Genomic DNA, 23,724 nt, shown 5'->3' with positions numbered 1-23,724 from the left:
TCCGTTGCGGTAGTCGCGGAAATTGAAATCTCCCCCCCCCCCGTTTTCTTTTTTTTTATTATTTGGCATTATCCCTGCATTATCCCGGCCTGCACTACATCTGCAGGCTTGGAGTGACGCCTGACACCGGCTAAAGATGCCGAGGGCGAGTGGGGCTATACTAATCAAGGTACAACCAAATTAGGAAGGCCCACTGAGCTTGAACAAAGGCACTCGCTCACCAGAACAGGAATTGGCCTCCCTGGTGCAGTATTCGGCCACAACCTCTTTGATGATATCTACAAGTAACCAATGGCCCTCAGTCCCCAGCAGCTGCGGAGCACCTGACCAAGGCGGCGCTCAGACCTCTAACGCAGCAGAGGGTGCTAAGAATTTCTGGGTCCGGACAGTCCGACAATGGAAACTGGCTCTTGAAACGTTTAACACCCGAAACCTCTCGAGTGAGGCTAGCTTAGCAGGACTCCTTGAGGAACCATCAAACATTGTTTGGGATATCATCGGCCTTACTGAGATTAGAACTGGTGAGGCTTACACGTTGCTAAATAACGGCCATGTTCTCTGTTATAGAGGTCTCCCTGATAAGAAGCAATACGGGGTAGGATTCCTAATCCATGAGAACATGGCGGGCAACATTGACGAATCTACGGCATTAACAAGAAGGTAGCAGTAGTCGTAATGAAACTTAAGAGGTATAGATTGCAGGTAGCACAAGCCTACGCTCCAACATCTAGTCATGACAATGAGGAAGTAGAATAGTTTTATGAAGATGTTGAATTAGCGATGAGAAAAGTGCAAACTCGGTATACAGTAGTAATGGAAAGGCGGGTGGATAGGCAATTGGCAACTACGGCATCGATTCTAAAAACGCTAGAGGAGAGATGCTGGTAGAATTCGCAGAAATGAATAAGCTGAGAATAATGAACACTTTTTCGGGAAACGTAGCAACAGAAAGTGGACCTGGAAAAACCCTAATGGTGAAACAAGAAATGAAATTGATTTAATATATTCTGCCGATCCCAGCACGCTGCAGGATGTAGAAGTGATAGGTAGGGTAAAGTGCAGTCATCAAAGGTTAGTGAGGGCTAGGATTCACCTCAATTTGAACAGAGAAAGAGTAAAATTGGTCAAGAATAAACAGGTCAACTTAGAGGCAGTAAGAGTAAAAGCAGACAAATTTAGGCTGGCACTTGCAAACAAATATGCAGCCCTTGAACAGAGAAATTATGATGATGACATAGAGGTAATGAATGAAACCGTAACGAGGCTGGCTTCAGAGGCAGCAATCGAAGTGGGAGGCAAGGCACCAAGGTAACCGGTAGGCAAGCTCTCCGAAGTAACAAATGACTTAATAAAGAAAAGACAAAGAATGAAAGTGTCCAACTAAAGAGACAGAATATTCGCGGAACTGTCAAAACTGATGAACAAAACGAAAATAAATGATGTTCGTAATTACAACGTGAGAAAGAGTGAAGAAGCCGTAAAAACATGGGCGCTGCCTGAAATAAGTGAGAAAGACACTTGGCATCGGAAAAACCAAGATGTATGAACTGAAAGATAAGAAGGCTAATATCATCAGCAATCTCGAAGGTATAATTCGAAGGTAATTTCTACACTGTCTGTACAGTACCCAGAGGGCTCAGGAGTACTCTATTCGAAACAATAATGAACAGTGTGCAGAAACTCCTTCTATAACTAGAGATGAGGTCAGAAGGGCCTTGCATAGCATGAAACGGGAAAAGGCAGCAGGAGAGGATGGAATAACGGTCATGGAGACATAATGCTAGGAAAACTGGCGTCTCTCTATACGAAGTGTCTATCGACTTCAAGGGTCCCAGAAAACTGGATGAATGCAAACATTATACTAATCCACAAAAAGGGAGACGTTAAATCTGAACAATTATAGGCCCATTAGCTTACTCTCAGTATTATATAAATTATTTACGAAAATAATCTCCAATGGAATAAGGGCAACACTGAACTTTAGTCAACCAAAGAAACAGACTGGCTTCAGGAAGGGATACTCTACAATGGATCACATCCATGTCAGTAATCTGGTTATCGAGAAATCCGCAGAGCACAATGAGCCTCTCTATATGGCTTTCATAGATCACGAAAAAAGCATTTGATTCAGTAGAGATACCAGCAGTCACAGAGGCATTGCGTAATCAAGGAGTGCTGTGCGCTTACCTAAATACCTTGAAAAATATCTACAGAGATTCCACACTCACCTTAATTCTACAAAAGTAGTAAGATACCTATAAAGAAAGGGGTCAGACAAGGCGACACAATCTCTCCAATGCTATACATTCCCTGTGTGTTTGGAAGAAGTATTCAAGTCATTAAACTGGGGAAGCTTAGCAGTAAGGACTGACGGCGAATACCTCAGCAACCTTCGGCTTACCGATGACATTGTTCTATTCAGCAACACTGCAGACGAGTTACAACAAATTATTGAGGGCCTTAACAGGGAGAGTGTAAGAGTGGGGTCGAAGATTAATATGCAGAATATTAATCGATCACATAGTTTCGATCACAGACCAAACGGGCATAGGACGATACTATAATAGACATTAAGGGGAAAAAATGGCACTGGGCAGACCATGTAATGCACAGACTAGATAACCGTTGGACCATTAGGGTGACAGAATGGGTACCAAGAGAAGGGATGCGCAGCAGAGGACGGCAGAAGACTATAGGTGGTGCAACGAAATTAGGAAATTTGCGGGTGCTAGCTGGAATCGGTTGGCGCAGGACAGGGGTAATTGAAGACTGCAGAGAGAGGCCTTCGTCCTGCAGTGGACATAACATGGACTGATGATGATGATGATGATGATGATGATGATCATGATCATCATGATGATGATGATGATGATGATGATGATGATGATGATGATGATTGAGTTTTCTTTCTTGGAAACGCCGCGCTCGCTACTCCCCTCTCGGGAATGCCCTGTCATGCTGATAACGGGCATGCCGTTCGTAACTTGGAAGTACCGGGCTCGCAGCGCTAAAGAAAGGAAATGCGGACAAGACAGGTGACGATTATTGTTGTGTGGCAACATACGACTCAAAGGGCATAATTTTGCTTAAGAGTGTAGTGGAATTCGGCTGACCCGACGTCAGGGTTCCGAGCCCAGCTTCTAGCCCTTTCTCTTATCTGAGAGACATTGTCCACAGAAAAGATGATTCTGCGTTGTTCGAGGCGACGAAAAAAAATGAAAGGAACAATGTCGCGACCGGACGGAAATGACGGTGCAAGCCACAGATAACGCTAGGCAGGTATGCAAAACGTGGCTCAGAGCGAAGGAATCGTGCACGTATCAACGCCCGCTGCCGTCCAATGCGAAGCAAAAAAAAAAAAAAACACTTGGAAGCTCTCGCGTGACGACAGTTGGGTGCGCGCATTCCGCCGAAACTGCCACGGAAGCGCTGCACAGTGGCTATGACGTCACGCTGCTTATAGCTCGAGAAGTGGGAGGTTCGGATTCCAAACTTCGGCGCTTGCATTTCGATGTGAGCAAAACGAAAAAGAAAAATACGCTTGCGCGCTTAGACATGAGTGCACGTTAAAGATCCCCACCTGGTCAAAACATATTAGGAGCCCCCCCATCTCATACGGTTTGCCTTCTACAACTCGCTGTCTATATATTTCGAGACGTTAAACTTCACAATTTCATTTTTTTTTTCAAATCGTAGATTCATTTTCACTTATTCATATGTAATTTATATACAGAATGTCTAAACCTTTCTTGCCCCTAATTATCCGTCTCAAAAGCGTGATGAATTTGGGAAGACGCAGGATTCACTTCTTTTCTGTTATTTTTAAACGTCGCTTTGGCCAGATATTATATATATATATATATATATATATATATATATATATATATATTGTTGTCACGGCAGTAAGAAAGCCCAAGCACTCAAATCAGGCCGGACAAGTACGCGTCGTATAGTGCCATTACACAATGACTTCTGAATCACCGTTCTTTTTTTCTTTCACTTTTCGTGTAGATTGAATAATAGGGTGTCACACGTTGCACTTTCTCGATCGCCACTGAGCCCGATCATGATCGAATTTCTCGGTCGCGATTGTCCCCTTTGCGCAAGCAGCGAGAGCGAGCCAATCGCGGCCGAGAATTTCGATCCGGATCTGGCTCGATCGCGATCAAAAGTGGCCGTGTGACACCGGTATAAGTCATTATCTTTATTTTCTTTTTTCCAACGCATTCTTTGCCTACGCCCAACCATGGAGCCGGTGCAGCAGAGCGGGCGCAGCCGGCAAGAACACGCGTCCGATATAACGGAAAGCGCCGAAGTACTAACCTCCGTACAGCGTAATCTCTTATCCCACCAACCCGTACATCTCGTCGCCTTTTTAACTCTTGCAGCACCCAGCGCTTGCATGGCTCAACACTTTCCTTTAATCAATCGTTTTTGCCTAGCGCCATTATAGAGTGGAACAATTTACCAGATAGAGTTAGTTGTCAATGAGCGCAACCCCATTACCTTCAAGCAGCTGCTTACAGATCACCTTAAACCCTAACCTTATAATGACCGTACTGTGCCTTCATTCTTTTGCTATTGCCGTCTCACATTGTGACTGTTCTGCTGATTTGCTTTTGCATTCTATTCAGTGTGCCTCTTTGTTTTTTCTATTGTTTTTTTTTAATGCGAATCCACAGGCTGAGTCTTGTAAGAAATTGTAACCATATTTTTGTTTCGATCCTCATCTTCTGTAACCCCCCCCCCTTATGTAATACTCCGACAGGGGTCCTTAAGGAACAATAAATGATGATAAATGATGGTGAACTGACTTCGATGCAGCGAAAAAATGGCACCGATTATAGTGGAGCATTTGCAAAATCCTGAGTAGATCTTGAACTGCGGTAAACAAGATCCTCGGAACTCTGGAACGGTGTGAGAACTTCACACGGCTTCCGCACCTTTGATGTACGAATTGCTTGGATTTACGTAGATGTACGAACGTTTTATTTCTTCACTCCATCTTCTTAGTTGTTTTTCATTGGCTGAGATATTTAGCACACCCGGCCCTTTCAGTGGAAAACCTTTTCACTTTGCAGTACCGATAAAGTAGCCGAAGAAGAGTTACAACTTCATCAGACCACCCCCTCCCCCTCCTTCCCTGATTACGGTTATACTTCCCGCCATCGGTAAAGAAAGCTAAATCACACTTGTAAATCTACGAGCCGTGCTTTATCTCAATTTACGGGCGAAAATTCTGAGATACGTAATCCTTACATTCAAATGTCTTCCGCTTTCCTCCATAGGCCAAAAACTCCAGTGTGATTCAATCCTACGAAATTTATTCATGGATTGATTAATTATTAATTAATTAATTAAGTGATTGATATCTTCGATTATACAGAATGATGGCAGTGTGGCCTCAGCTTGAAAGGGAAACAAAGGAAAAAGCACACAAAGAAACAACTTCGAACGTGCCCTGGGACTGAGACGACGGACGAAAGTATACTTGGAGTTGTAAAGCTGGAGATGCGACCAACCCGAAAACTGTCAACGAGAGATCATGGGCGACACATTCTGTATGTCGCTAGCGCAGTATCGGCGCGAGACGCTTCTACGTATATATGTATTTAATTTCGTTGTTGTTATTCTGTTCTGAAATTATGTCGCGTGGCAACCTAAGCGGAAAAAAAAAACAATTTAGGCAAGCAAGCACATTGCTGCCACCAGAGTTGCATTCTTCACTCTGACCCACATCCCGTGAGCTGTTATTCTTCCAAAGCGCATTACTCATAGGCGACGTCAGCTGTCGGCGACTCACTGCCTCCGCGCGCGGCGCGGAAACCGAAACCGCGCGTTCAAACAAGCGCAACGTCCGGGCACGAACGCCAAGGCACCCGTGACGTCAGCGAGAAAGAATGGCGCGCGCAGATAACGGCCGCTTCCGCAGCGACTGTGCGTGCAGCAATCTAGGGCGCGTAGAGTGCCGAGCATACTTCGACCCGGTAGACGCGCGTCGGATCTCGAGAGGTGAAAGCGTTTCCACAGAGCAGCAAGGGAAATTTTTTTTTTTTGCAATGCGTTTCACAATTGCCATGCTTTGCGTAATGCTCCGGCCAGTCAGGTGTCACCTAGCAGCCGTTCTGCATATCGGTAGATCACGTTTTCCCTTTGGCTTCGACAGAACAAGACTCTCTCTCTCTCTTTCTCTCTCTCTCTCTCTCTCTAGCTTCGCCACAAGGCCTGGCACTGACGGTTCCTGCCATGCAAGGGGAGCGACGCTCGCAGCGCGGGTGGGGCGGCTAGGTAGATGCCGCTTTAGCACCTGACTTTAGCACCTGACTTTAGCGTCTGACTTTACCGTCTGACTTTAGCGTCTGACTTTAGCGTCTGACTTTAGCATCTGACTTTAGCATCCGACTTTAGCATCTCACTTTAGCATCCGACTTTAGCATCCGACTTTAGCATCTGACTTTAGCATCTGACTTTAGCATCTGACTTTAGCATCTGACTTTAGCATCTGACTAACCTAGTTGCTGCCAGGGAACACGAAACACAGTCTGGGTTGGCAGCGAGTCAGCTGTTGGGACGATGTGAAGAAATCTGCAGCCATTTGGAGTGAGCTGACGCAATCGCAGGGACAGTTGGGGATCAATTGGAAAGGCCTTGGTCCTGCGACGGACTTGAGGCGGGTCGCTGATTGCGATGACGAATCAGCCTCATTAACAAAGTACCCTTTCTACTCTCTGCCCCCCCCCCTGGTAACTCGAAGCAACACCACATCATGTACAAGCGATCCGAAAAGCCTGAACCAGTACCGCCAAGGAGCTGAGAGCCAGTGAGTAGAATCGATGCAAACGGTGCAGAACTTGTAGAGCTGAAATAAAGTACTTAAATATAAGCAAGTTGGTCCAGGCAGAGCGCTTACCTCGCAACTAGGAGCCTAGTACCAAGGCACCAACCTATTCCCACACCAACGTATAGCAGTGCGAAAAGGGAGCACTGAAATTTGCATGCGAGGCGCCATACGTCAACTCTACATCTGTGCTCAACGCAACATGTCTTCCGTATGACTAAATGTTCAGCGGGAAGCTACCCTACACAGATTCGCACTCTACTCTACACAGAATGCATGCGTCGAGAATAATCTCCGCTCGAAAACACATTCCTTGCTCCCTTTCATATTCCTTCGCGTAATATGACTCAATCATTTAACGATGGCAGCTTCGCAAGCTGTCCATCCGTGGCTGCTTAGCTCATTAAAATTATCGTAGGCTCCATATAAAATGTTTAATGGCGTTTTCTTCTGAGAAGTCTGTAATTCTTCCACAAACAGCTCGAGAAATTATACGGCCTTACTCTGCGTTGATAATTCTTTCAGACTTATACTGCAAGTAGCCATTTCAGAATTGCATGGACTACAGTAAGAAAAAGGAACATAGGCTCGTTTACATTCGCCTGTAGATGGTATATGGAACAAGATAATAGAGATGAAGTAAAGGCAGGGTGCTTATTCATAGAAATGTTTCAAAGTGCTCTACAAGAAGTCTACAGAGGACAATGTTCAAACCGTCTAAGTACATTCATATAAGGGCTGTTATATTGTAGGGCATTCATCCAAGCTAATCTAAACGAATAGGACGGTCCTTCTACCTCAAGCCCACGGTTAGCCGCGAAAAACTCCGGTAGTAGGTCTATAACCAGCGAAGCTGTCTACAAGAAGTATATAGAATGTCTACACGCTGTTTGACTTCTCTTTGATAAGGCTTCTATTGAAGGGCATTCACCAACGGAGTCCGAATAAACAGTACGATACTCCTGCTTCACCGGCACATACTCCGCACATCCCTCCCGCCCACGTCAAGGGTCAACGACCAAGCCTTGAGTGCATTAGTCGCGTGTGTCCCTTGCATTTTTTTCTTCTTTCTTTTCAGCCCATTCACTCATCGCGGTATCGCAGTTCCACGCCCACTCCTGGCTATCGAGGCCACTCCGCCTTGAGCGGTAATCGATGCCTCCCAGTAGCATATGCAAAACGTCACTTCGTCCTTTTCTTTCTTTTTTTCTCTGTTCGTTATCGTCCACTTCCCTTTGTTTCGCTTTCCGAGCGTCCCCTCGCAGTGCGCGTGTCCGCGACACGGGCTTGGCTGTTCCGAACCCCGCGGCCACGAGTAAAGTGCCGCCTTCTTTTTTATGGCGCTCGTACGCGGAACTTTGTGCATCGAAGTCGAGTGCGCGCGCGCGGTCGCAGGTGAACGGGGCGGCGGCTGCAGACGCCGACTCATGCAACGTCTGCTGCGGCGGAAGTCTCGGCGGAGCCCCGTATCAGTAGCCGTCAACAAAAGAGAAGAAGGGCTGACAACTTCAGAAAAGGGCTGACAACTGGAACAAGCACATCGAGGGTGCCTTCGTTTCCTCTCTCTCTCTCTCTCTCTCTCTCTCTCTCTCTCTCTCTCTCTCTCTCATTGGAGTAACTGTGCAAGGCGCGGGATTGTAAGCGCGCCCACTGGGAGTAGCGCAGTGGCTGTCGCGTTCAGCTGCTGAAAACGAGGTTGCAAGTTCGATTCCCGCCTTCAGCGGCTGTACTCCCACAGCGGCGGAATGCAAAAAAAGAAAAAAAAAGAAAGAACACTTGTGATTTTGAAAGTTTGAAAGCTTAGTTTACCTGGACATGGACGTCACGGACCTAGTTCGGCAACCAGGTCCATGGCGTAAATAAGTCAAGGCGTCACAATTAGTCCCGAATTTTCCACTAGAACGCGCCTCGTACAGCGGCCGGTTAGTATAATAGCAAGAGGCGGTATAACAGCAAGAGCTTCGTGGCGCAACCCACCGCCCCGTTCCCAAGGGGACGCTCATAACATCCATCCATCCGTCCATCCGTCCGTCCGTCCGTCCGTCCGTCCGTCCGTCCGTCCATCCATCCATCCATCCATCCATCCATCCATCCATCCATCCATGTTTATCTATTACCGATACGGCTAAGACCAGCAAAACAAAACAAAAGCTCACTCATACTCGCAAACCACTTGGACTGTTCCAGACTCACAGGCACAAGGGTATTACTTTTTACTCACTCACTGCTCGTTCGGACTCGGACTCACACCAACCCGGACTCGCCTCGAATAACTCCGACACCTGCTCATCCATCCGAATTCACTCTATAGGGCTGACTCCGGCTGAAAGTTCCCCGCGACTCACGCCCACACATTTACTCGACATTTACTTGCGCTTACCTCGAATCACTCCGATCGACTCGGACTCACAGCCTCTTTGACTGAGCGACTCAGGCCGTCACACATAGTCGAATTGACTGCGACTGGTTCTTCGTGCTCAGGAAAGGTCTCACACCTTCTCGCGTATCGATGCGATACTGAACCGGCGAACACGTGGTAGCGCCACTGATTCTGAACAGCGAGAAAAAGAAAGAAAAAACCTCAGGCTGAGCTTCCCGGCCCAGACTGCAAGGCTAGGTCACCGTGTAGCAAACATGATAACCAACTATTAAACCAAACACCACTAGGACTGGATTGGACCGGGATTTGCAACCACTTAGACCCTCTTAGGCATATAAATAGACTACACTTACACTTACTTCGAATCACTTAAACTGTGACTCATACTAACTCGCATTGAACAAGATTTGATTCTGCATACGCAGTTGCGAAGTTGCAGTTGTAACAGGACGCACACGAAGGACAGAAAACGATCACACGCAGACAAACGTGAAATGAGGCAAGACTTGGTTGCCGTGACATCGAACTCACGCTCCCTCTGAATCGCGCCCAAGATTAGTTTCCCGACGCGAATTAGAGATATCACGCGCCAGGCAGAAGGAGCTAGAACGCCAAATAGCAGAGCTAGCGAAGGCAGTGCGAGAGCTTAGGTCGAACAGCCCTCCGCAGCCACAAACCGTATAGAAACCCAAGCCCCATCGCAAGGCAGGCAACGAGGGTTTCGCCAAATGTAAAGCAGATATTCAGCAAATGATGCAGCCCATGATCCACGAAACACCCACGCTGTACCACATAACGTGGCATTCCAGAAGATAGGCGTGGTACCCGTTATACCAAACCCGAGTGCGGAGCAATGGGAGGGAGTACTCTCCCGCGATCGCCGGGTCGACCAAGAAGGTCCGATTGGGCGAGCACAACTGGCAGCAGCATACAGCGGAGCCCTGGACTAAGGGCAACCGACCGTCGTGCAAGAATATGGACGAAGCCATCTGAAGACCGCAGAAGACCAGCGAATCTACAGGTCAGTAAAGTTTTTCACTCACTCACTCACTCACTCACTCACTCACTCACTCACTCACTCACTCACTCACTCACTCACTCACTCACTCACTCACTCACTCACTCACTCCCACGCTTTTAGAGTGTAACAGTACATATTCCCCTGGCGCTAATGTTATTCACCCGAATTTCAGTGCGCTCGTACTGATTATGCATGTATGAAGATCTATTCATGCCCAGGGAAGTGGATTTATACCACGTGTTGTATTAATGAAGCTACTTACGAAATCTTACTGTTTGTACTGCGGATGTGTGTGATGCCGATGTTGCCTGGTGGTGGCTCCCTGGCCTCGTCAAGCTGTATGTTTACAGCTTTCTTGCCAGGGTGGCCTTCGACACTGTACTTTGTACATGTTCTAAATAAACTTGACTTGACTTGACTTTCGTTCCGGTCTGAACAACACGCGGTATCGTACGGTATACCTCCAACGGGCGGCACAATATTATTGCCGCCTCCCACGCAATGTCCGTGGGAAGCGCCACTACGGCGAGCGTTGCCGGGTTAACAAAGAAAGGCACTCGTGTTGCGGAAGCGGCCGCGCGGTTTTCCTGCCTCGCGAAACGAGCTCCCCGAGAGCGGGAGCGATCGGGTATTGCCGCACCGTTGCGCCTAGACGCGTAGCGGCCGACGCTGATCGGTTTCCAAAAGCGATTGGCTATACGATTACTTGCCGTTCTTTTATGCGAAGCATACTAGCCGCACAACCACGCTCTTCCTTGCTGCGCCGCGCGCGGCCGCGTAGCTACCGTATGACGTCATAACAGCTGCAAAGCGGACGCTTAAGCTTCGCCTTCAAGAGTGGAACGCGACAGCGTTCCCGTCGACCCGCCAAGGGGTGTAAGACAATGGGCTACGGCGCAGCGACTACGCGCCCCGCATCGGACGCGGTGAGCGTCGAGCAACGCAGCGTTCGGCGCGACAACGAAATGTGCGCCTGAGCAAGCGACGCACGCCTGAGCCTTGGAAACAGCTCGTTTCTAAGGCAACCGACGCCGACGCCGACGACACCGGCTTTTCTGCTACACGAGCTCCATAACGCTGTCGCGTTAAAATAAGGCTAGTATGCTTCGCATCCTGGGCTTAACCTTAGCTAAGCCACAGCCATTTTTTTTTTTCATTCCCAGACGGGACTGAAAGCGGGAACCATGTGGGGCATATGCTGGGCCAACGTGGTCCGTTGTGTGGAACAGGCTGCCTTATATAACGCTATGCATTCTTCTCCCAGTGCAAACACTTTTTGGCGGACGGGCAAGGTATCTATAGTTGTTTATTTTGCTGGCCGATCCCGGTGATGGTACAATATAATATTACGTTTCACTTCTGCTGCTGGGTGTGTGCGCTGGGTACGCGCCACTGGATCTACTTATCCATCGCATGCACTACGTAGATGTGAACTACAGCTGATTATGTCGAATTTGTTTTCGCTTACCAGTATATTGGACTTTGGCCTTCACTTTGGCCTTTGACTTTGGCTTTGGTTAGATTTATTATTGTCTTTTATCTTGCATGATACTGTGTTCATATTTTGTTCTTATATTCCATTTTTCCCTTCATTGAAATTCCCTTTAAAGTAAATAACGTTTCTTTTTCATATGTTTTTTTTTTTTCATGTATGTATTTATTGTGTTGTCCCGCCGCTCTAAAATACCCCGAGGGTAAGCATAAATGTTCAGAATTACAAAATGTATTCCGAACAAAGGAGTACACTTAACACAAATCTGTTCGTCTCATTCCCAAACATTACTGTGAACGCGGCCAATCTCGGGCATGTATAGAAACAATGTACCCTCTCCTATATATGGCCAATGTAGTATTTGCTATTCATTTGCATTTGCATTTGCTATTCATCTGCGTTATTTGACAAGCACTAAGCGCTTCCAATACCGGTCGTATATCTGGCCACAATTGTCCGATGTATTACCACTGTATACTAGACGCCTGACTACAACGTATTGCCTCACATTTTATTACTTCTGACTTCTGATGAAGTAAGATGCACGCGGAAGTGAATGGATGTGCTTCAACCGTATTCTTACCGTCAGCTTTTAAGTAAATTGGCACTTACTTGGTATAGACAATGGTGGCGTCACAAACGACGGAATGCACCCGTGAAGGGAGTTTCATATACTGCGAGTTCACTCTAAAATTTATCGCGTAGCATCAGCATGGACACCCACCACATGATGTTGCATCTTCGTCTCCCTTCTTAGGCAAATAAGCGTGGTCTCTTACTACAACAAACGTGAGGTGACATTTGCTTGACCCATCTTAATGTACGTGTTGCTTTCGGCATGGTATTTGACCAAGCGTTCCTTTTTCACGTCCGAAGATAAAGGTATGTAAAAAAAAAGATAGATGACTCTAAATGCCATTAAATCGCAGCGTTTTCTTCGGTTCACAGGAAGCTAACGGAGCCTACTGTTCCCATTCGTTCGCAGTTGGTAAACAAAACAGCAAAAACTTCTCCGCAAATTCTGTCCTTTTAGCGTCAGGCACAATACCCGACCCTCAGAGACGGGTACAAATGTCGCATCGTTTACCTGTCGAGACGGAAGGTAGACTGAAAGTGCGTGACTCACTTTGCAGGCGTCCGAGTCACTAAAGCACAATAGAAAGCTGCGGAGGGAAGGAGCGGGCTTTCAATACACGTCAAGGCGTCTGTCTACACGACGCCTCTTTGCAACGGTGGGAGTGTGCACACAACAGCTGCGAATGCGGACACATAAACAGCGCCGTCGTTTGACCTTTAAGAAGCGATGTAGCGCGCCGGGGCCGAGTCTCCCCGCACGACGCTATACAGACGAGGGTAAAGCGCTAACCATGGCCTCATAGATATTCAGCGCGCGGTTCACGCTGCCGCGATCTCAGAGGCCATGTTATAAACACGAGGAACGACGACGAAGTTTGGGCGTGGGCGCTGGCTGGGCGTCGACCGGCGAGCACGTACAATAAGTTCGCCTGGCGTCTGTCAACCACGAGTTATACGCTCTGCTTTGGTTGTGTATGGATACACACATCGCAGACGGCTGAGTAGACAGCTGAACGGGCCGCAGCCCTATTAAACGTAGTTCCGACCCTGAAGAAGTCGAGAAAAAAAGACAGCTTCGCGAACACGGCATCGAAGTCGAAAGCGATGCAGACTGCCTTGCTGTCCACAGAATATGGTGGTTGAGCAGCGTGCTTAGAAACATTTCTTTAGAAATTACTTAGAAAAAACGGAGGTGCTTTAATGTTGTTCTATGCGTTGGAATTCAGGGAAGTGCACTTCCCGGAATTCCCCACGAATGGGAAGTGAATATTGAGATCTTACGCTGAGGGCTGAGGAGAACTTGAAGGATGAATCTCGCGAACAGCGTTCCATTTGTCGGAGTAATTGAGTCTAAGACGACGTGTGAAATACTATTCATATTTGCAGCGGCGGCTTTCTTAACAGATCGAGCGGGACGGATTTTGAGGTCTCAATGGAAGTGCTGTGAAGTGGACGACAAACGTGGAGAGGGTGGAGAGGGGAGGCAAGTAGGACGAGGACTGACGAGAGAAGGCCCTTAGAGAAATGAGGTGGAGAGGAGACTTGTATGGGTAGGATGCAGCGCCGATTGATTGGCTCCGTCAGTGATGACGTCATCCATGCCGCGGCGGATACACAATCTGCTCTCAGTCGCGGCGTACGAAAACGCTGTTATGTGTTTCGCACGCAGTTTAACGATATAGCGATGGTTCAAAATGCATTCCCTCGATCAGTGAATAGTCACGTGAAGTGACGCATAACTTCACCGCGTGGAGCTATACGCTGTGGCTAAAAGATTAGAAGCTCGATGGCGTCCAAGACGGCCGAATAAGAAGAAGCTTCGCTTACTTCTACATTCATCTTCGATTGTTTCTGCGTAATTATAACGTAATATTCTGCGAAGAAACGTGTTAAACCTTAAGCACTCGGTGATGTGGCGTACAGCGTAATATGGAACGTGAACAGTGTACCAGTAGGCCTCCAAACTCTAGAAAACGCTCGTGTACTGTGTATTGGGCGCGCGTTAAAGGACCCCAAGTGGTCAAAACTGATCCGGGCTGCCTCACTATGCGGCGCGCCAAATAATCAGATCGTGGTTCTGGCACTTAAAGCATGAGAATATAATTTTAATGAGCCCGATATAATGCAGGAACGGGCGGATTGCAGTCAGAGCTGTCATTTGGACCAGTTGGTTATAAGTTACGAATGAATGATATTCCTATTGAAAAGGCGGGAGCACTGGCCTATATTGGGGAATTCAGAAGGGAATGGGGTGGAAAGGGAGGGAGGGCGATAAACAGAGGATGGCCAGTCAGCTCCTGCGTGAGCCTCAAACGGTGTGTCTGTTTGCTTGCGTGTTGTGTGACCAAAGTGAACTTAGCTGTTTACGCGTTGGTGCTGCGAAGGTGAGGTTTTAGTATTTAGCTTAACAAAGTGACGTTCCGCCGAACCGGAGGCGAGAACACCGAGCAACGTCTCGGCCGAGCGTCAGACTATGGGCAAATGTGACGGGAGTCGAAGAGTCATCGTAGCGACGGCAGGCACGCGACGCAGGTGCAAGACACACACGGAGCACGAATATTTCGGCGCCGAGGGAGCGTCACGCGGCGTTGGAGACAAAAGTCCGGCAGCTGCATGCCGGAAATAATGCTGGAGATTTGTTTCCTAGCGCCCGCGTGCTTAAAAGCTTCGCGCTACATCCGCGTCGGGAAGGGTTGCTTACATCCGGGGACGTCAAGTTCGCAAAAAAGGCGCTATAAAGTGGTGCGCATGCGACAGGATACTTGTACCGCCACGACGTCTCAAATACCCAGTGTCCCACGTAACTTGCGCCCAAGTGGAGGAACATATAATTTTTCAGAGCGTGGTAAGGTTCTTCTGTTGTCTGTGAAGTACGCACAGGCCCCGCACACTCTCAAGTTCAGTAAGTGGCAACAGAGGGCGAAAAATCAATCGAGGTGTGTTTCAGCGTAAGCGCGCAAGTGGAGCTACTGTAATTTGGTCGCATACTTTAATTTGTGCCTTTTCTGCTAGGGGCGCTGAACATGCTGATTTTTTTTTACTTTACACAAACCATTGACATAAACAATCGAGGTGTCTAAGCATGTTTTTTTTTTTACTTCAGGCAAATAGGCAGTTGATTTTTTTTTTAATTTGATTGTTGAAGCTGCTTTTTAGTCATAGCGTCAAGGTTTTTGTACTTGATTAACCACCGACAGCCGACAGCCTATTGGTATCGATGTGTTTCCTGGCCGTTGACGTTCGAATACTACGGCGGTAAAACATTTTAGAAAGCATGCTGGTTTCGTCTGCGAGTCATTACATAGACTTTCTGTAAAAAGGTCTACTCTTGGCAAGGAATAGTGCCTCATTTTGTCAAGGCGTTGATTATCGTAATGAATGCGACGGAGGTTGAGGGAGTACGCTTGAAGGTACGTTTTTATGCCGTTGATCTCCATAACACCGTAAGTACGCCGTGTGGCGTACGCCGTGTGGCTAGAGGGTGGCGGTAGCTTTCCAGGAAAAGTCGACGCCGCTCTCGCACCTGGCTGGCAAAACTTGCACCTCAACAGGCCGATCTTAACAGTATGAGCCATTGGTTACGGGGGTATGAGCGATTGCTGATGGTAGCAGATGCTTGTTTTGAGCTCGTCATTTATAGAAACGTACGCTCTTCTGTATGTTGTATGCACGATTCCAATGAATGTATGTACTGTTCGCTTCACTTTGCTGAGCGCTTGTATAGCCTCTGCCTTAGGGGGGTATGAACTATTGCTTACGAGCGTATGAGCCACTCCTGGCGACGACAGATGCTGGTTTTGAGCTTGTGCTTTATTGAAATGTACGCTGTTCTGTACGCTGCATGCGTATGCATGAGTATGCATGATTCCAATATATGCATGCACTGTTCGCTTCATTTCGCTGAGTGCTCTTAGCCTCTGCCTTAAGGGGGTAGGAGCCATTTCTCACCATTGCTGATGATGACAGATCCTTGTTTTGAGCTCGTCCTTTATTGAAACGCACGCTGTTTTGTACGCTGTATGCGTGTGCATGATTCCAATGAATGTGTGTACTGTTCGCTTCACTTTGCTGAGCGTTTTCAGCCTCTGCCTTAAGGGCGTATGAGCCACAGCTTACGGGGGTATGAGCCGTTGCTGATGTTGCCATTGCATAGTCGTCCACTGGGTGTCGTAGTTTCGTTTCCCCTCGTTGTCATCCGGCCAGCTTTAGCTCTCTCCGAGTTCAACTTACCCCTTACCTCTGAATGGCGCCTACAGCTATAAAATTTTTGTTTTTATTTTTCTTGCATTGAGGTAACGATGACCGCATGCCCGAAGAAGTGAACAAACCGAGCCAACTCGCCGAAAACAAGTGATCGTTTGTCGAATGCTTATTTGAAAACATCGCGCCATGCGGGGCACTTTGGCACGTGCGCAAATGTGTGGTGCATAGATTACGCAAGCTGCAGGCGCCATCCTGTTCGCGCGACGCCTGCTGATCGCGCAGTGCTGGAACGGCCAACCGAACGTAAACAAACTGCTCGTCTAACTCGGCTCGCTTTCGGCCATGTGAGTCAGACATGCACGACAACAGCGACCACTCGGTCTCTCGACCGCACTGGCATTGGCGGCCGCAGCGGTGACAAATTTAGCCGCGACTGCTGCTGCGGGACGCGTGTGTTTTCACGCCGAACGGGTGGCAGCGGAAGGGGAGGTAGGTAGGAAGGGGAGCTACGTAGCAAGCGGAGGTGTGTAGCAAGGGGAGGTAGGTAGCAAGGGGAGGTAGGCAGCAAGGCGGGGGTAGGTAGCAAGGGGAGGTAGGTAGCAAGGGGAGGTAGGAAGCAAGAGGAGGTAGATAGCAAGGGAAGAGATGCAGGTAGAAAGGCCGGGGTAGGTAGCAAGGGAAGTAGGTGGCAAGGGGAGGTAGGTAGCAAAGCCGGGTAGGTAGCAAGGGGTGTAGGTAGCAAGAAGGGATGAAGGGCGAGGAGTACAATGCGGTCTCGCACGATATGTACGGAGCTCATCAAAACAAGCTTAGCGGGATCTTAAAGTACCACCAAATAGAAGGGCTATATGTACTCGCGAACTACTCTTTAGCGGCAATCAAGGGAACAGTTCATGGAGGCAACGCGCGCGTAAGTGGGAGCGCTCCTGAAAATAGTCCCCCACATTCTCATCAGACTACGTTTAAGCCGGGAAAGAAAAAAGATAAAACTCACTTGGAGCCCCAAACTGAGACAAAATAGTGCACCTCTGAGTGTCAATATTTACTTTTTGTTTCTATTTTTCTCTTCCGCTTTCTGTGAAAACGCGAAACTATTGCGCATGGAAGCTAAGCTGATTTGGCGATTCCGTATGTGCCCCAAGAAACCAAAAGCGCCGTAAAACACTGCCGGACTGCCTCGCGCAGTAACAGGTTTGCAAAAAAGCTCCGCCCACATAGCCGTCCCCTCACTGCCGCATAAATTTGTTCGCAAGTAAAGGATAGGCTTTATAAACTATTACAGCAGATTAAAAGCAGTAAAGTATACTTAACAACCGCTTAACTGAAAGAATATAAGCAGGCCCAATACCCATTTTGGAATATACGTGAAGCGAAAAGCGGGTAACGAAGTGCCATACATTTTCCCATATGTTCCTGCATCCTTGCACTAAAAGAAATACGCGATCGCGGAGGTGCTCTCAAGCACCCGTGCTAAGCAATCATGTGACAACTCCTATATTGGTTATAGTGTTTCTTTATTTCCTCACATTTATTATGCAGTGGCTGCTTCTTGGTCAATCGCCCGATGTAGGCATGTGCTATTGTGTGGAAACCATAATCACAATCAACCCGCGGACACTCTTCCTGGCCGATACCGCTTTGTCAGTGAACATCCGCAGAAAGTTAGGTGGGCGGATGAGATTAAGAAGTTTGCAGGGACGGCATGGCCACAATTACTACATGACCGGGGTTGTTGGAGAAATGTGGGAGAGGCCTTTGTCCTGCAGTGGGCGTAACCAGGCTGATGATGATGATGATGATGGAAATCATAGCTGTCATCAAGGAGCGGCGATCATCCCAAAGAGTTATAGTTTGGCGTTGGTGCAAGATGTATATAACCCGTTTCTTCACCAATCCCCCATTGCGGCCATGTACCGTAGCGAGGAAATCATTGTGATAATCAACACGAGGCGGTCATCAATGTTTGTATTTTCTGCTACATTGTTTTTATGTATTGATCTGCCTCAGGCCTCAAAGCTCATAAGGCTAGAAAGCCACATGAGCTCATGTAGGACACTTCAAGGTGACAAGACTCGAGCGCCCGGCTGTACACGCGCCGCACCTTGTCTGGTTCACTATATAAGTTGATCTTAATTCCTGTCGTCTCTTATGCTGTTTCACTCCACCTATATTCTCACGCGTCAGGTAACAAACTGGACTGTCTCCTTAACCTCCCTGTCTACAGGCGTTAACCTCGTTAGCCATTAACCTAGTTAGCCATTAACATCATTAGCCATTAACCTCATTAGCCATTGACCTCATTAGCCATTGACCTCGTTAGCCTTGTCTCTCCCATAAAGGTTGTGTATTGGTGGATAGTTGAAACTATTTTTCAATGGGTTACGAGTGTTTCTATTAAGACATTTGAACGATACCGGAAGGATGAGCGTTTATACGTTATTTCTTTCACGCCAATAGACTCTAACACACACACACATACACGCTCCAACTCCTCCCTTCGCGCGCGCGAGCTCTCCTCTCTCGAAATCGTGGACTCGGTGCCAAGAATTACGCGACATCCGCTTATAGACACACCCACACACTTGCGCGGGCTTGCCCGGGCCACGAGCGCAACCCCGCCGTCTTAACCTCGTCTCCTCCAGACCTACTTTTCGCGCCCCGCATAGCCACAGCCACAGCGTCCCATGCTGTTCACGGGTCGCCCGAGTTGCTTCACGTATCCCTTCCCTACGCGCGCAACAAATCTCCTCCTCTCCTTCTACAAACGCTCCCTTCCTCTGGCCCCGGTGTGTGTGTGTGTGTGTGTGTGTGTGTGTGTGTGTGTGTGTGTGTGTGTGTGTGTGTGTGTGTGTGTGTGTGTGTGTGCACGCGGGCTGTGTTGTCACCGTGGCTTCTTTCTTTAGCATCGAGGGGCGCCTCGAGCAGCGACGGCGCGAATTTTTGTTTCATCACGGTCGAGGTCACTGCAATTGTTGTTGTTGCGGGAGACGGCCCGCTGTTGCCCTCGCGGTGGCTCTCGCTGCCTGGGCTGTGACGTAAGCTGAGGGGCACGAACGCTGGCCCGCCACTGTGACGAGATCTAATCGCAAGAAACAAAAAAAAGACAGAGAGAGAAACAAAACGGCATTGCCGACGAAGCGAAGCGAGATAAACGAAAATAAAAGAAAATAGGACAGGAGGGGGGGGGGGGGGGGGTACTCGGTGTGCTCGACAGCCAGCGACTGGGGTCATTAGGTCAACTGTTAAAGTGTTAGACTAAAGAAAACACACTCACACACATTTTGAAGCTTCGGAATTTTCCCTGGACTTTGTATACTCTAGAGAAGTGTATGACTAGAGAAATTCCTTACTGCAGCGAATTAATGCGTCTCACTAACGTCGGCTATCGGTCATGACGCTTTTATGTACTATAGTTGTGATGGCTGCTGCTTGTTTCTGTTACGCAGTACCGAGCAGCATGTAAATGAAAAGAAGAGGAAAAAGAGCGAAAGACGGGGTGGTTAGCCAATGTTAATTACGGCTGGTTACACTGTTCTGGGAACAAGGATAGGGGAGAGAATTATTAAGGAGAAGGAGAGAAGAAGAGAGAAGGAGAGCAGGGATTAAAAATGCAGAGAAAGAATGCATACAGTAACGCGACGCAACGCGACGCAACTTTCAGACTCGGTCACAAAAACCACTAGTGCGAGAGTCCATAACAAGGCCGCATGAGCATTTTAAACCGTACGGATTAGATGACTGAAAGTCAAATTTTACAAGATGTTAGTGTTTGGTTTGTCGCCGGGTTCTCCACAAACTCGCTTGCTAGATGAATAAACTGACGCAAGGTTATTCGAAAGCGTTTCCGCAATAAAGGACTTTCGGCATACTAGGGCGAACAGTCAACTGGATAAAGAAAAATAAAACAGACAACATCAGGTTGTGCATTCCCCACATAAATACGCATGCGCGAGCGGCCGGTAGGCGGCGTTTGCGCGGCAGGCGACAGTTCATAGTTCAGTTCAGTTCACAGTTCACGACAGTTTAGTTCAAAGGGCGTGGTAGTTCATAGTGTTTTCTTTTTTCTCTTTTCATTGTTTCACCTAGGTAAGATATTAGGCAGTAGAGTAGCAAGAGCTTGGTGGCGCAACCCACCGCCCCGTTCCAAAGGGGACGCTCATAACATTACATCCATCCATTCATCCATCCATCCATCCATCCATCCATCCATCCATCCATCCATCCATCCATCCACCCACTCACCCACCCACCCACCCACCCACCCACCCACCCATCCATCCATCCATCCATCCATCCATCCACCCACCCACCCACCCATCCATCCATCCATCCATCCATCCATCCATCCATCCATCCATCCATCCATCCATCCATCCATCCATCCATCCATCCATCCATCCATCCATACAGTACTGGAATGTACGCAAAGAAAAATTAAAGCACTTACGTCAAGCTAAACTGCTCGTACGAAAGTCCAAGGGCTGCTTGCCAAGCCCGACTGTCCGGTGTATCAGCATTGTGTCTTCTGTGAGGGCGCTCTCGGAAAGTTGAAGGCGCAGACATGGCTTTGGAGATATCCAGCGCCCTCAGTGTTTTGCCATCAGATCTCGGAGGCCATGGTGCAGCGAGTAAACGAGGGGGAGTAAACGAGGTGGAGCCAACGAGATGGAGCCAACGAGGGGAGTAAACGAGGAGTAAACGAGGAGTAAACGAGGTACAATGAATAGGAGTAAACAGCGAGACAGTAATTGAGGTGAGGGCAGCTGTACGTAGTGCTTGTTTAGGTCTCCCAATCCACGGTTTCACAGGCAGTACTCTTGGGAGCCCGCTCTATGAATTCTGCAGCCAGCCGACAAAATGTTTGTGGACCGTTAAGAAATGTCGGGGAGGGGGTAGACGGCGATGCCCGATGGCGGGGTTTGCGCTAGATTATTCGACCCTGTGAATACAGGTACGCAGCTATAAGAGACAGAGGAGGAGAGCAGCATTGAGCACAGCTGTATGACTACCTGAATCTAGCGCGTAAAATGTAATTTCATGGCGCCGCGCAGCTGCTGAATATATACGGTGATGACGTTAGGACGACCGGAAACACAAAATATATAGTCAGAAAAAACTGGCGAGCAATACAGTAGCAACGACGTGCGGAGTCGCTAGAAAAGAGACGGAAATACCATGAAGTTAGACTGGCTGACTACCGTTCGTGATGGGACAAAATGGGGTAAATGGAATAAGAGACGACGGAAGGAGGAACGAAATACAATAATGAGTGGAACAGAAAGATTACTGCGCGGAAGACCGGTAGGCTTTGAGAAGAGTATATGAATGCATCTGGTGGCAACACGAACTAGGCACGGAAGTATTATTATCATTTTGTTTGAAAACATGCGTACACTTCGGACGAAAGGGAAAGCGAGGAGCAGGCTAGCAACTGCCACCCGGAAGGGGTACAACGCCTGCCTACATACTCTTCAGGAAGGAAGAGGAAACAAAAAGATGGAAATGGAAGAGCAATTCATAGGAAAGCTACGCACGTAGCAGGTTCAGTTACCCCTTGTAGTGTAGTCCTACCCTGTCACATGGCCTCTCAAATTAAGAAGTTCCTCGGTGCCATCGCTGGAGCGCAGAGATGGGACAACATGAAAAACGAGACAGTGCAACTAGCCCAACAGAGCATGCTTGCGAGTTCCTCGGGGATTCTAGCGCAACTTACAACAGATGCGGTCAGGGACAGAAAGAACAGAACAAAACGCCAAAGACTCTCAACAAGCGTATAGTATGAACTGGTCTAGTGCTGGACTTGTCTAAGAAGTCTTGCGATAGATGATAGTATATAGCGTTTGTTCTCTCTGTTCTAGCCCTGCATTCAAAAGTGCGTTCAAACATTACCGGGCTCCTAATGGTCAAATTCCACCATCTTGTCAGCTCTCATTGGCCAATAGTCGCTGCTGTATGTATATACACGGCGTGTCCGGTCGGCTCATAATGGCGATAGTACGGGATTCGATGCTACATGGCGGAATCCGAAGTAGTCCAGAATACTTGGCGGAGTAACGTACGTGCAGACACCCCCGGCGCCCGTAACTGTCCCTTCATCTGCACACTGCTTTTTCCCGCGAGTGTAACAGCGCCGCTCCAAGGCCCAAGACTATGACGTAGCTTGAAGGACACTGCCACGTAAATTTAAAGGAGGTTTGGTGACGAACGCTGTGCTTGCGGCAGCCAATCGCGAGCAAGACGCACAAAACGTGATGCAAGTCATCGCAAACATCGCTCGCGCTAATACAGTGGCGAATCGCACCAATTGCGGTTTGCGCAGAAGGTATAGCTTGTGTGGCCGACGTTTAAGAGGAGTATACGGTGCAGAGACGTACGTTCGTGTCTCGAAAGACCAACCAGCGTATAAAATCGCATGCCGACGTCAAGTGTCATCATGTGGGATTAAAAAACCAACCAGACAAATTCAAAGTAAATTTCTTTAACAATTAAGTCGAAACATCACTTTAGAAACACTTGCCTGTTTTGCAGCTCCTTTGTTGTTATTGTTGCTGTTGTTGTGCACTGCTATTATATGTTGCTGAATTCCTCCAATAAATTTCAATTTTTCCGTGGTGCTCTTGTTTCCGTCATTCCTGTGTTACGCTGCGCGGACCGAACCACTCCCATCCTAGCTTTGTGAAAAAATCTAGAACAATAACATTCCAACCAATGTACTACGTCGTCATGTGGCTGTGACTAATGAAAATCGTGTCCCTCGGTGCCCCTTGTTCTCGTCCATCGCTACCACGTGAAACAGACGAAATCAACTTTGTTTATGCATCTAACCCGAGGCGCTAGTCAGCGCCTCTTAGAATGCAAGATCTCATCATCCACGTGTACACTTGTCTCCAAGCAAGCTGTGGGCAGTCCTGTGAATCATCGAATTTATGTCCAAGCAATTCGTGACGTATAAGGATTACGACCTCACGTGTGAATATGCACAAATATACATACCGTTCCGGCTAAACGTTTGCTTTCGTCCTACACTTTTATTTTTCGGCGTATATCCTCGAACCGCTACGAGCCTCCCAAATGCTCTGCTGTTAAAATCTGCACCTGACCTGTCTGTTTTGATTTGACACTGGACCGGGAACTAGACTTCCCTGGCTATCGGTCCAGATATCTGTATAACCATGATGATGTGAAGAAAAATAAAGCACTTGCGCTAAAAAAAA

At 47.9% G+C, this 23,724-nt stretch overlaps 1 protein-coding gene across 5 annotated transcripts in view; it reads right to left on the bottom strand.

Moving 5' to 3' along the window:
- The window catches only part of LOC135917461 (nuclear transcription factor Y subunit gamma-like), a 496,387-nt gene that overhangs the window by 290,610 nt on the left and 182,053 nt on the right, over positions 1-23,724 (bottom strand). The gene's annotated exons all lie outside the window — the stretch shown is intronic.

This window comes from Dermacentor albipictus, chromosome 7, assembly GCF_038994185.2.
Source record: "Dermacentor albipictus isolate Rhodes 1998 colony chromosome 7, USDA_Dalb.pri_finalv2, whole genome shotgun sequence".
In the NCBI taxonomy this organism is placed as follows: Eukaryota; Metazoa; Arthropoda; class Arachnida; order Ixodida; family Ixodidae; genus Dermacentor; species Dermacentor albipictus.
This window is presented reverse-complemented; position numbering and strand designations above follow the sequence as displayed.